This window comes from Arachis hypogaea, chromosome 10 (genome assembly GCF_003086295.3).
Source record: "Arachis hypogaea cultivar Tifrunner chromosome 10, arahy.Tifrunner.gnm2.J5K5, whole genome shotgun sequence".
NCBI lineage: Eukaryota > Viridiplantae > Streptophyta > Magnoliopsida > Fabales > Fabaceae > Arachis > Arachis hypogaea.
Window position 1 is genome coordinate 86468677 of NC_092045.1, and position 13325 is coordinate 86482001.

The 13325-nt window shown below is 34.4% G+C and overlaps 1 long non-coding RNA gene across 1 annotated transcript; it reads right to left on the minus strand.

Moving 5' to 3' along the window:
* Positions 1-8890: 8890 nt before the first annotated feature.
* LOC112715851 (uncharacterized) lies at positions 8891-13325 on the minus strand. The gene is made up of 3 exons (XR_003160019.3): positions 13090-13325; positions 10547-10621; positions 8891-9146 (listed from the first exon to the last, which is right to left on the minus strand). It is a non-coding gene; the product is annotated as an uncharacterized lncRNA (long non-coding RNA).

A 13325-nucleotide genomic window follows, 5' to 3' on the forward strand; every position in this document is an offset into this window, starting at 1 on the left:
AAATCATCTCAATTTTTCCCGCTATTAATTTTGTTAACAGATCCCTAACGGCAGGATAACAATGAGATGATTTTAAAACGTTAGAGACTTAAATAGGACGATTTAAACGTTAGGGACAATTTTGGGACTTACTCCAAATATTGGGGAAATTAATAATACTTTACTTCTTTTATTTTATTAAAATTCATATACTACCTAACACTCCCTCTACCCTAACAGAAGACATCGTACCCTCTTATCACCGTAACACACACACGCTCACAGAAGAGAGGAGGGAAAAGCACGAGAGATAACAAGGGACAAGGTGAAGAATACAGCGTCGGTGGGTATCATTGCCACTGTCATCATCGACGCTGTTGTAGAGAAGAGGTGAGAAAGAAAGCGAAACGACGCGAGACAACAAATGAGGGAGGAGCCGTTCGCTGTTGCTGTGCCTCCGTCGCTGATGATCCACCACCGTCGCTATCGCACGCAAGAGAGGAATGCGAGAAGCCACCGTTGAAGCCAGCCTCGTTGTCGCCACCTGCAAAGCTACCAAAAGCCGTCGTCACTACCGAACCGTCGTCGAGCTCGGAGAGAGAGAGAGAAAGAGAGAGAGAGAGAGAGAGAGAGAGAGACTGGCAAACGGGAGGAGAATCGACGGAGCTCCGCTACTGTTGCCATGTCTGCCGTTCTTCTCGTTGTTGCCCTGGTTGTCGTCGTGTCTCTGACCACCGAGAAATGATACTGACGTCACCAGAAAACACCACTTTCGGAGCCACTTCCAATTGCCCGAGCTCTGCCTAGCGTCTACTGGTTTTGTCTGTGCCAGTGAGGGTCACAGGAGCTGTCGCTACTCCATTTCCTTGTTCTTTTTAATTTCAGAAAGTTGTTTTTTGCTCCGAAACCCTTATAGTCGATGTTCTGTTATATAATTGTTAAGGATTTTGCGATGTTAATGTCTTAGGGTTGAGTTACCAAGATTGCATGATGCAATTATGGCTGTTGCTGCTACAAGAACAGTCAGATTTGATGCCGCTATTGTGAAATAAGGATAAAAGAGAGTTTGTCGCAGAGTTGATTCGCGATTGAGGTATGTGCTTTTCTTAAAACCTATTTTTATTTCAAGAAATTGTTATAAATTGAAATCAATGTGAAAAGTATATTTTTCTATAATTGTACGAGTCTTATGGATTAAATTGGGGTGTGCTGAATAAATGCAATTGATTAAATATTTAAAGAGAATGTGGCTGTATTATGCGACTAATTGGTAAAGTTGAATTATCTGTGGTCATAAACTGTGATTAATTTACTGATTTATTGAGAAGGCTATAGAATCTGATTTTTAACTGATTATGTTGACTTGGTTGTGTTGAGAAAGGGTTGAAAGATGTTGGTTTGGAGGGAACCCTTGAAAGGTGGAAAGCTCTGAGTTTTAGGGAAGACGTTGCCAAATTTTTTATAAGAATTTGAATGAAAATTGAATAATAATAATAATAATAATAATAATAATAATAATAATAATAATAATAATGGAAACCGGTGCTATTTTCATAAAAACTAGAGACTTTGTATTGAAGTTTTATTTGACTGAAAAATTATGTTTTGAGAAGTTTGTAGTGAATTCAAAGCATTTGAATTTGATTGGTGAAACAAAATGATTTTTGAGTCTTTTTGGGAATGTCTTAAACTAAAGAAATGAAGTTAAAATTAATTTTGGGTAATTGATTAAATGCAAATGGCTTTTGTTTGATTAATTTTGATTAAAGAACTATGTTTTGTGAAATTTTAGAGAAATCTAAAGTAATGTAAGTGAACCAAAGAATTAACTTATTTGAGTTTGAATAATCATGGAAGGGATTACATTTTTAGGGTGTTTTAACGAATTCAAAACAATTGTTTAAGAATAAGAATGATTATGTTCCATTAAGATTTTGACTCTTGGAAAAATTTTGTAATTTTGGTTAAAGAAAATGTTATGAGTAGTGTGAATTTTTGAATGCTGCAAAAAATGCTATTTTAAACTATTAAGCCTTTCCAGCGAGTTGTAAACCCCTATAACATCCATACAGAGCCTGAGAAGTATTTTTAAATCCTTGATTATGGTGGGGATGAATATAACAGATTGAATTGAGTAATTCTCCAATAAGAATTTTGTTAAATGAAATATTTTGATGTTGTGAAGAACGTGGTTCATCCCGCCCACGGTGAGGACGATGGCGTTTTTCCGCTCACAAATATAACAAAATTGATAAATTGATAAAGAGTTGGGGTTAATAAATATTATAATTTATGGAAATGATTTAGGTCAATGATTTGACTGAATATGGTCTGAACGACTACATTGGCAAGGACAGAGGTCTTATCCCACTTGCGTGTTTATCATTAATAATGATTATTGATTGGCAAGAACGTGAGTTTTATCCTGCTTGCGTATTGACTTGGCAGCTGCACGAGACAAGGACGGTGGTTCCATCCTGCTTATTTGTGGTTGCGGTGTGATGTGGAGATGGTGGTTCATCTCGTCCACAATGAGAATGGTGGCATAGTCCCGCTCACGAATTGAGAAAGTTGAGGATTCCCTCCGGTTACACACACACACACACACATACACACACACACACACACATGTATGTATGTGAATGGGGTTATGATGAGTTACGCTCTATGATGCTGGTTAAGATTATGACTAGGATTGAATTGAATTTATTAGAGGCTTAGATCAAAAAGTGAGGATTTATATGAGGCATAGGGTGAAAACTATGATCAAAAAGTGTGGCAGGCACTATATCCCAAGAGTGTGGTCGGCACTACATCCCGGAGCGAATAGACAAGTTGAGGAAGATGGGTTGATACGGATTCTACAAACCACAAAACACCGGCAAGTGTACCGGGTCGTATCAAGTAATACCTCAGGTGAGTGAGGGTCAATCTCACGAGAATTAATAGATCAAGCAAACTATGGTCAATTAACTATTCTAATCAGACAATCAAGAATACGTGTTTCAATAATAAAATAGCATGAAAACAAAAAATCAAACAAAAGCAAACAAACTTGGTTGAGAAAGTAAGATAATAAAGGTGATTAGATTTTCACAGATGTTCACTCCTTAGGAAAACAATCCTTGTGTTTATTTATATGAGGTATGCAAAGATTAATCACGACGAATTATAAATAACCAAATTCCAATCCCTTGGTAATTTAATTTCTCTTTAACTTAATTAACAGCTAATTCCTTAGTCAATTACTTAAGAAAATGAGGCGAAGCACAATTCTGATTCAACTTTAAGTAAGAGTCAAAAGTAGTCCAAAGGTTGAATTATATGTCACGTATTCAAGCTAGTCCCAACTATTGAAACTCAAAAATGGCGCACACGTTTTGAACCTATTCCTAGTGTAATAAAAAAGTAGTGTGAAAGAATTTTCAACTAATTCAAATATTAAGTTTTTCCAAAAACAATATTTAGAATCCAAAACGGAGTTAGAATGTTTTTCAACAATTCTAAATCTTTAGGGATAAAGAACAAAAACTCAATCATGAATTAAATCAAAGCATAAACCTCATATAAAATAAAATACTTAGATTAATAATCCATAAAAAATGAACAAAGCTCCTAACTTAACCAAGGAGGTTAGTGACTCATTCTTGAGAATTCAAAATAGGGTATGAAAATGGCAAAAAGTTTCATCCACAGATGGTGGATTTAGGATCCTTATATATGAAGGGAAAATAAACCTAATTATAAAATTCAAATTTAAATTAAAAAACAAAATAAAATCAAATCAAATCAAATCTAATTTTTCGCATTCAATTTTCAGCTTTGTATCTTTTCTTCAAGGCTTTAGTTGTCCCAAACTACATTCTGAATGGGCTTGGAGTGGCAAAAAAGAATTAATAATGAAAATTAGGCCAATTGACACACTTTCCATATGAGATGGGATGCTTTTTATGCAAGGGATACGCTTTCTGGATTGGCGTGTGAAATGCCTAGCTTAATTGACTAACGTGTGACACGCCTAGATGTGGCGTTACACGCCCCTTTTCCTATGGTCTTTGGAACTCAAAATGGGGTCTTTGAAGTGACCTTCTGGAAACTTGGCCTAGCATGCAATGCCAGGCTTTCGTGTGCTACACGCCACACAACTAATCAAAGTCCTGGGGGAGGGAGTATGGCGTGTGACACGCCTAAAGTATCACATTTCACGCCTATTCATTTTGCACCAAGCAGGGTCTTCATTAAACCATCGAAGCTGTTTAGCCTTGCACGCCCGTTTATTTGTGGTGTGTTGCACGCCAACTGTTCACCATGTCGGACATACACGTGAGGCATGCGTAGGCATGACCAAGCAAAAATCCTTAATTGTGCGTGCGCTTGAGGCATGTGTACGCGTGATTCTTCAATTTTCCTTGTGTTGCGCATACGTGTGGGTCATGTGTACGCGCAAACGCTCAAATTTCCCTTGTTGCGCGTACGCTTGAGGCATGCATACGCGTGAGTACCGTATCGAAGGCATTTCACGCCTTCTCCCTGGCGTGTTACACGCCATGCTTTTCTTCATTGGACCATGCTCTTAAAGTGTTGCCTAATGTTCTTAAGCATGTTCCAGGATCCAAAGTGTGCCTAAAACTTCCTTTTTTCTTCATTTGAGCTTGTTTTGTACTTTTTGCTTCTTTTTATATTATTTCTTGAAAATTTTATCAACCCAAGCAATCAAAGCAACATTCAATTTAAGCACAAAAATACTACAAAATTAAGCATTATGCATTTATTTCTTATATGAAAAAGCATATAAAAGTACAACATGATGCGCACGCATCAGGGATTCCTTCTCTTATTGCGATAGACAAGTTGAGGATGAAAGATTCCTTCTCTTGTTGTTGTGGACGGGTTTGAGGTTGAGAATTTCCTCTCTTATTGCATCTGAGAATTGGATAAAAGGTTGAGGATTCTCTTTAGTTCAATTTCCTGTGGTGAGGATGGTAGTTTCATCCCACTCACGGCTTGAGGATAATTATCCTTGTGATGAATGCAAATATAAGGAATTATGATTTTGATTGTGATTATGATTGAAAAGTGTGTTGGAAAATATATCCTAAGAATGTGATGGACACTATATCCCAAGACTGAAGCGGGCATTCTCTCTGATTGTGAAGTGTGACGGGCACTATATCCCAGCATTCTCTCTGATTGTAAAGTGTGGCAGATACTGTATCTCAAAAGTGTGACATGCACTGTATCCTGAGAGTGTGGCTGGCACTATATCTCATATACCACTACCTCCAGTGAGATGGTAGAAGGTTGAGGATTTTCTTCTTTACGTTCCTCCTGGTAAAGCACGACAAAAAGACAATGTCTGGGTTAGCTATCGGATGTGTCTGGTCTAGCACTTCAACCAACACGTGACTTCACGGCCAGTAGGACAAGCATGCATCATACCGTATTTGTTTGAAATTGTTTGGGTCTGCATAATTATTTGGTTTTCCTATTTGATATTCTGTTAACTGCTAATGTACTACTGGTCATAATTGTTCTCTATGTGTGATTGTTCGATTGTCTATCTAATTACGTGTGATTGTGACTTGTTGGTTCAGATTATATTAGGGTGTTATGGTGTATTTTAGGCCGAAGGCCATGATTGTTTGGGTCAGAGGCTATGTTTGATTTGAGTTATATCCGTTGTTGTGTTGTGGTGTAGTTTGAGTCGGAGGCCATATTTAATTTGAGTTATATCCCTTACTATGTTATGGTGTATTCTGGGATAGAGGCCGTGATTGTTTAGGCCAGAGGCCATGTTTAATTTGAGTTATATCCCTTGTTGTGTTATGTTGTATTTTTGGGCCGAAGGCCATGATTGGTAAGTTATATCTCCTGGTAAGTTTGGTAAAAATTGATATGTATGGAAGTGTTTTTTTAGGTTGAAATCCTTATAGATAAGGTATAAAATTGAATGAGGGTTTGAAACTTGAATGGATTTTGAGCTAGAGGCCATGATTAGTTGAGTTATATCTCTTGATATGCATATTGACTTGTGGTGGTGTGATTAATGAAATATAATTTTGATGATTTTGTTTTGATGAATGGATAATCACATCATTTTGAAATAAAGATTGAGGTTTAGTAAATTTGATGAGTAAAGAATTGTATGGGATTAAGAATGAAATAAATTAAATTAGCGAAAAGATTTATAAGACGAGCAATGGTCACTGTTGTTAAACGAATTTTCTCTTTATATATATATATACTCCTTGTATAATTAATCTTGTAAATGTGATGAGTTGTATTTGTGTATTATATATGTATGCATGTTTGCATGAATAATAAAGAAAAAAAATTATTTTTCAAAGAAAAATCGATAAGATTTTCAGTTATATATATATATATATATATATATATATATATATAGAGAGAGAGAGAGAGAGAGAGAGAGAGAGAGAGAGAGGTGGTCGTAATGTCCTCACTATCAAAGTAGCGCAGCCGAAAGCGTGACAATCTGATAGTAAGGGTGTTACAAAAACACCATTGGAATTCTAAAAATGAAAAAATCTAATTGTATACTCAATGAAATACTTCTCAATAATGATGTATTATTTTAAAAGCTAACATATAAGTAATTGAAATTTTATTTAAATTTAAACTAAAAGAGGGAGAGAGTAAACATAGACAAAAAAATAAAAAAAAAATTACTACTCACACATTACTAAGAAAGATACAATCCAAATTTTAAATTTTTCAAAGAAAAAAAAACAACAGAATATAAGAATTCAACAAGTAATACTTTAACTTAAACCCGTGGTCTATGTCTAGTTAGTTGGTAAATACTTGAATCTACAAAACACAATACTATATTTTAAATACAAGAAAAATAAATCATATATTTTACTTGGACCTTCAAAGTAAGTCACATTAGCAATTCCTCAATTTGATTATAAACTATTAGTAGGTGTTCCTGTCTCATTATTATCATTTCAAGTTACTTCTGTACACCTACAAAATGCACCTTCTAGTTTTTGTTTGGTTGATCTCGGTATACAATGGTATGAGTTGCCAGCCTCTTATTATAAATACTTTCATTCGGAACATGAAAAGAGACATATTACCAAATAAAACATAAAAAAAATATTGGTCAGATTCACTTAAATTTTTTTAAAAGAACAAATTCTTAAAGAATAAAGAATTGATTCTACAAAAATATGAAATATTGATGAGCGGATAATTTATACGCTTTTTGGCATTGTTTTTAGGTAGTTTTTAGTAAGTTCAAGCTACTTTTAGGGATGTTTTCATTAGTTTTTATGTTAAATTCACATTTCTGGACTTTACTATGAGTTTGTGTATTTTTCTATGATTTCAGGTAATTTCTGGCTGAAATTGAAGGACCTGAGCAAAACTCTGATAAGGAGGCTGACAAAGAACTGCTGATGCTGTTGGAATCTGACCTCCCTGCACTCGAAATAAATTTTCTGGAGCTACAGAACTCCAAATGGCGCGCTCTTAACGGCGTTGGAAATTAGACATTCAGAGCTTTCCAGAAATATATAATAGTCTATACTTTATTTGGGAATTGACGACGTAAACTGGCGCTCAACGCCAGTTTCATGTTGCTGTCTGGAGTAAAACACCAGAAATACGTCACGACCCGGAGTTGAACGCCCAAAACACGTTACAACTTGGCGTTCAACTCCAAAAGAAGCCTCAGCTCGTGGATAGATCAAGCTCAGCCCAAACACACACCAAGTGGGCCCCGGAAGTGGATTTATGCATCAATTACTTACTCATGTAAACCCTAGTAGCTAGTCTAGTATAAATAGGATAATTTACTATTATATTAGACATCTTTGGTCTCAGTTTTGTTTTATTCTTCATCTTAGGAGACTATTGATCATATTTTGGGGGCTGGCCATTCGGCCATGCCTGAACCTTTCACTTATGTATTTTCAACGGTGCAGTTTCTACACACCATAGATTAAGGGTGTGGAGCTCTGCTGTACCTCAAGTTTTAATGCAATTACTACTATTTCCTATTCAATTCTCTTTATTCCTATTCTAAGATATTCGTTGCACTTCAACTTGATGAATGTGATGATCCGTGACACTCATCATCATTCTCACCTATGAACGCGCGTGATTGACAACCACTTCCGTTCTACCTTAGGCCGGGCGCGTATCTCTTAGATTCCTTAAACAGAATCTTTGTGGTATAAGCTAGATTCACTACAAAAAAAAAAGGGTTAAAATGGCGGTTTTTTAAGGTAATTACGGCGGTTACAACCGCCATTATTACCGAAAATGGCGCTTCCAAGAAACGCCGGAATTCTGGGCGCCATTCTGGTTATTACGACGGTTTTTTGAAAACCGCCATAATAACCAGTGGATAATACGGCGGTTTTTCGGTGGTTAAAATGGCGATTTTTAACCGCCATTTTAACCAGATAAAACGGCGGTTTTGTTGTTTAAAATGGCGGTTTGTAACCGCCGTTTTTACCTGGGTTTAATGGCATCTTCCTCGTTTAAAATGGCGTTTATAACCGCCGTTTTTACCTGGATTTAATGGCATTCTCCTCGTTTAAAATGGCGTTTATAACCGCCGTTTTTACCTATATTTAATGGCATCCTTTTCGTTTAAAATGGCGTTTATAACCGCCGTTTTTACCAGGGTTTAATGGCATCCTTTTCGATTAAAATGGCATTTTTTAACTGTCGTTTTTACTAGGATATAATGGCATCCTTTTCGATTAAAATGGCATTTTTTAACTGCCGTTTTTACCAGGATATAATGGCACCATTTTTGTTTAAAATGGCATTTTTAGCCGTCGTTTTTCCCTAATTACAATTTTATACTTTTTAAAATGAGATTGAAACTATATATTTAAAGTGACATTTTTAGAACTCAAACTTTAAAATCTCATAATAACCAAAAAGCATAACCTTAAATCAAACATCATAACAAGATTTTTAATTCATACACAATCTCCGAAAATAAAAAATCATAATCCAAAAACAAAGTATCAAAGATAACATTTTTCAATAATTTGTCTTAACATATATCTATAATACTTAATACATAAAATCTTTATCATACAAGATCATGCTTCTTTGTTGTTCGCTCCAGAAGACCTATTTCCTAACTCTCTTGGTGATGGAATCTCACTCTCTTGATCCAATCCCTACAACAAAAATATAATTATGAGTACAATAAAAAAAGATATAAAATTGAATCTGAAACTATTAATATAAATTTATTCAATCAAAAAAGAAAACTGCACTTTTACACAATAAATCCTCTGTTTTCTGGGAATTAGGAAAAGGAAACTCACACTAATTTACGATTAATATCAAATTATATTATTAACGGATTTGAACAATAAAAATTAATTAATACAACATTTATAAAATATAATTCATTATATATAGAGTCCTAACTTTTTATTTAGTATAATAAATAAATATACCTAATAATTTAGTATAATAAATAAATATACCTAATAAATTAAATTAAATATATAACTAATTAATGTACACGAAATTCCAAGGAAGCTAGCTAGGTGGTTCACGCAAGTATGTTCATGTATATAACATATTGGCCTAACTGACATATATTTTAAAATTAATCAGAAGTGATCAAATTAAAAACAAAGTGACCATATTGTCCATGATGATAAAATTAATAATATAAAGAGAGATGTGCAAACTGTAAAGTAACTTATATAACTTAGTATGAAAATAAACTTTATTAAACTATCCAGGAACTTTCATTGATCTTTTCGAATGCGAATTTTTCCTCTGAGGCAGCTAATAATGATAACTTGACTGCTGATGAAGATGATTTTGATCTAAATATAGATAGAAATATGTACATTATCTAAGACATGAATCTGTATTCATAGAATTTCTATGTACAATCTGAGATGTTCTTAATTATTAAGCTATGTATAAAGTCAATGCCCCTGCCTCAAGTAATGGAACAGTTAAAGGTAATTAAGAAGGAAATTAATGAAAACAAGCTACTAAAAATTGGAAATGATGCTGTGTGTTTACACAAAAATATATGAAAATTTGCTTCTTTTCTTTTCTTTCTTTCTAATTTTTTTCCCTCCCTACATTCATGTACTTTTAATTCTAGAAAGGTATCATTCATTGCTATGGCTTAGTTGAAGACTTGAAGGGAACAACATTATTACATTAATGTTGTATTTGGTGAGATGAAGAAATAGATAACAAATATCTACTAATGTATTTAAGCCTCTAAATATATGTTCAATTTGATTTAGTTATTTTCCCTCCCAAATCTCTTCCCCCACCAGGCCACCAAATTATGTACGACATGCCAATCTAGCTACTAACATAATTAATATTTCTAAGAAAATAAGATTGATGTAATATCGGTTAACAAAAGGGATTGGACTAGTAAACCTTATGCAACTAATCCATGAAGACTCCATTAAATTGGTCACGGTTTCTGAACTAAATATTTTGTACTGGAAAAAGGGAACCAGCTAATGCTAATTAAGGCAATAACAAATTAAAATGGTTAGTAACTTGATAAGAAAGAACACGAAGCTATTACCTTATTAAGAATCTTTCACTTTATAGGTTGCCAATTAAACCACAAGAACACAAATCCAATTAAGGCAGCTAGGCCCTGATCAATAACAAATCCAATCAGCTAGAACAAAGGAGAAATAAATATAAGACCTAATTTAAGAATGACAGAATTAACATCAAACAAATACACAAAGCATCGAATGATAAAGGATTGTGAGGAGGTACATATAGTCACTGCTAAATTAAGCGTAAGATTTAGAGGGGGGTCAAATTTAAAGCAGGAAACAAATCTAGAAAACACAAAGAAAACACTAAAACTTAATGATTAATGAACAAGACACACAAAGAAAACACTAAAACTTCCAGAACCAAGTCTAGCAAATATCTGATACTGACTTGGAGTTATCTTATACACCGAAGCCAAAAAGAGATATAGTTAGTTAAAAAAAATTAAAGAAAGGAAGGTATAGTTGAAAATAAAAGACTACAAATTAAAATTAATTACCAAGATTACTTATCAGAGCAAAATATATATATGATTAACCAACCACAAGCAGCAGTGAGGACCATCAACTTTGTGCATTAGCTAGTGGCAATAACAACGTGTGATTTTATTTACTTAAGAAATTTAAACTTCCTTTCTAAGCCTTTTCATTTCATCGTTTATACTTAGCAAGCATTGGAGTACACTTAAACTCTTTTCTCACTATCGAATTTCAAATACTTCACTAATTTAGTGCAACAGCAACAACTATAATCAATGTCAAATTTTAACTAGTTAATAAGCTCAAAAACTGCAACAAAGATAATTTCAGCCATCATGAATGCAGCTCATGTATTTGACACTGAAATCCGCAGATAATTCAGTATTCTTAGCCTAACTTTAGGTAGCACAGGTCAGCTGAGAGAGATTCATCCATGTGCCATGTGGGTGCTTGGTGCCACATTAAATGACTGCCACGATAACTGAAAGCACTATCTTTATCATTGTGATTGGTGCCTAAAATATGACTTGTGTAGCACATAGTTAACACAATTGGATAGTACGCTCTTGAATAATAATCAAGTGACATGATCAAATCACAAAATCCATGTTGACAAAACTTCCCTTACTACAAAAATAAAGAACATTTGACAAGCTCATGTAATGGAATAGACCATGATACATAAACTGAAAGAGAAACAAACCAATGCAACAAGGTAAAAAACTTTCATGAAAAGATCTCATTTCTAGTATTTGTAAGAGCACTTAAGGAAACAAGATTACTATCTTAATTTCCAAAATCAAGCTAAATGCAAGATAAATACTAAAAATAAAGAATAGATTGTTGCAACACTGAAGTAAGCATTCAATTCAAACACTTGAAGAAGCAAACTAACGACAGTTGCTGGAGAACAGCAGCAAAAATCAGATACAGGGTAAGCAATTTTTGGTTAGTTAAAGCAACAAAAATCAGATACAGCAAAAAACCTGTTTCACATGAAAAATTATCACCAACAAATTCATGTTAGTTAAAGTAAGTTAGTTAGTTATCTAAATAATCAAAAAACTGGTTTACATAAAAACACAAAGACACACTATCTGTTTTCAATTAATTCTTATTTCTTTATTTCTTGGTTAAATGCAAAATCTGGTGGTGCCTATTTGAATGATTGATTAAAAACCAGCTGAAAGTCTCAAACACAAGTAAGACAAGTGAGTTTAATAGTCAATATAGGGTATCTGAAGACATGTAAAATTGAAACTGAAAGTTAAAATATAAAAAGGGGTCAGCAAAAACAAGCTATGTGAATTAAAAGGAGGCCTAACATGTGAATAAGGAATAAAATATACTAAAAATCTGACTGGTCATTGAGAACATTTAAAAATGGAGTGCTTTGAGAACTATTTTAATCCAGAAACTGCGCCTTAAAAATTGAACCAGCAAACAAGAAAAAACAAAAGACAACAGCATTTCTTGATATTAATTTCCTAAAAATACTAAGCAAATTCTAGTTTTGCTATGTAAGTTGAAATCATCAGAAAATCAGCAGCATCAACGATTGTCAATGAGAACTTATCCGAATTATGGAGAACACTACCATGCTCTTCAGAGAAACAAAATTTAACCATGAAAAACAAGGGAATGATCCGGTTACATAAATGCTAGGAAAAGATTGTCAATGACAAATTGTTCAAATTACGGAAATAATAACATAGCACCCAACGAAGACCTATCAATGCAGAAAGTCTGAAACATTTATCATCACAATCGCTTCAAGGAGGACTTTGCATATAACATTACCTACACATTTAGCAACCGATTTGTGCGATGCTAAAAAAAACCTTCGATTCTCTTTAATTACATAAATCTTGAAGCTCAAGTGGCAACATTATTACTCAAACAACAATGCAAGAGATGTAGATTCGAGTGTATCATGGTCCAAAAAGTACAAACTATGGCTGGAAAACCCTAAATTCAAGTAGACCGAGAATTGGGAAGGACAGCGGCGGTTCAAACTTCAACGCACAAACACATAACGAAACAAAGATGAAGAGATTGGAAGACTTGTAAAAGAGGCTACCTGAGATGAAAATGCTTCAATTACGGTTCTTCTCCGTGATGCACGAAAGAGTCACTCTCTTCTTCTTCTTCCCTGCGTTCGTTCAAAACTGGCGGAGAGGGAGAAGTACCTAGAGAAATCGTAACTGGTGGAGAGAGGAGAAGTTGAGAGGGAAGAACGGCGCTGTCGGAGCATGGAGGAGCCGAAGGAGAGAGAAGCGAGATCGAGAGCGCCGTTACTATGTTTCATTTAATGAG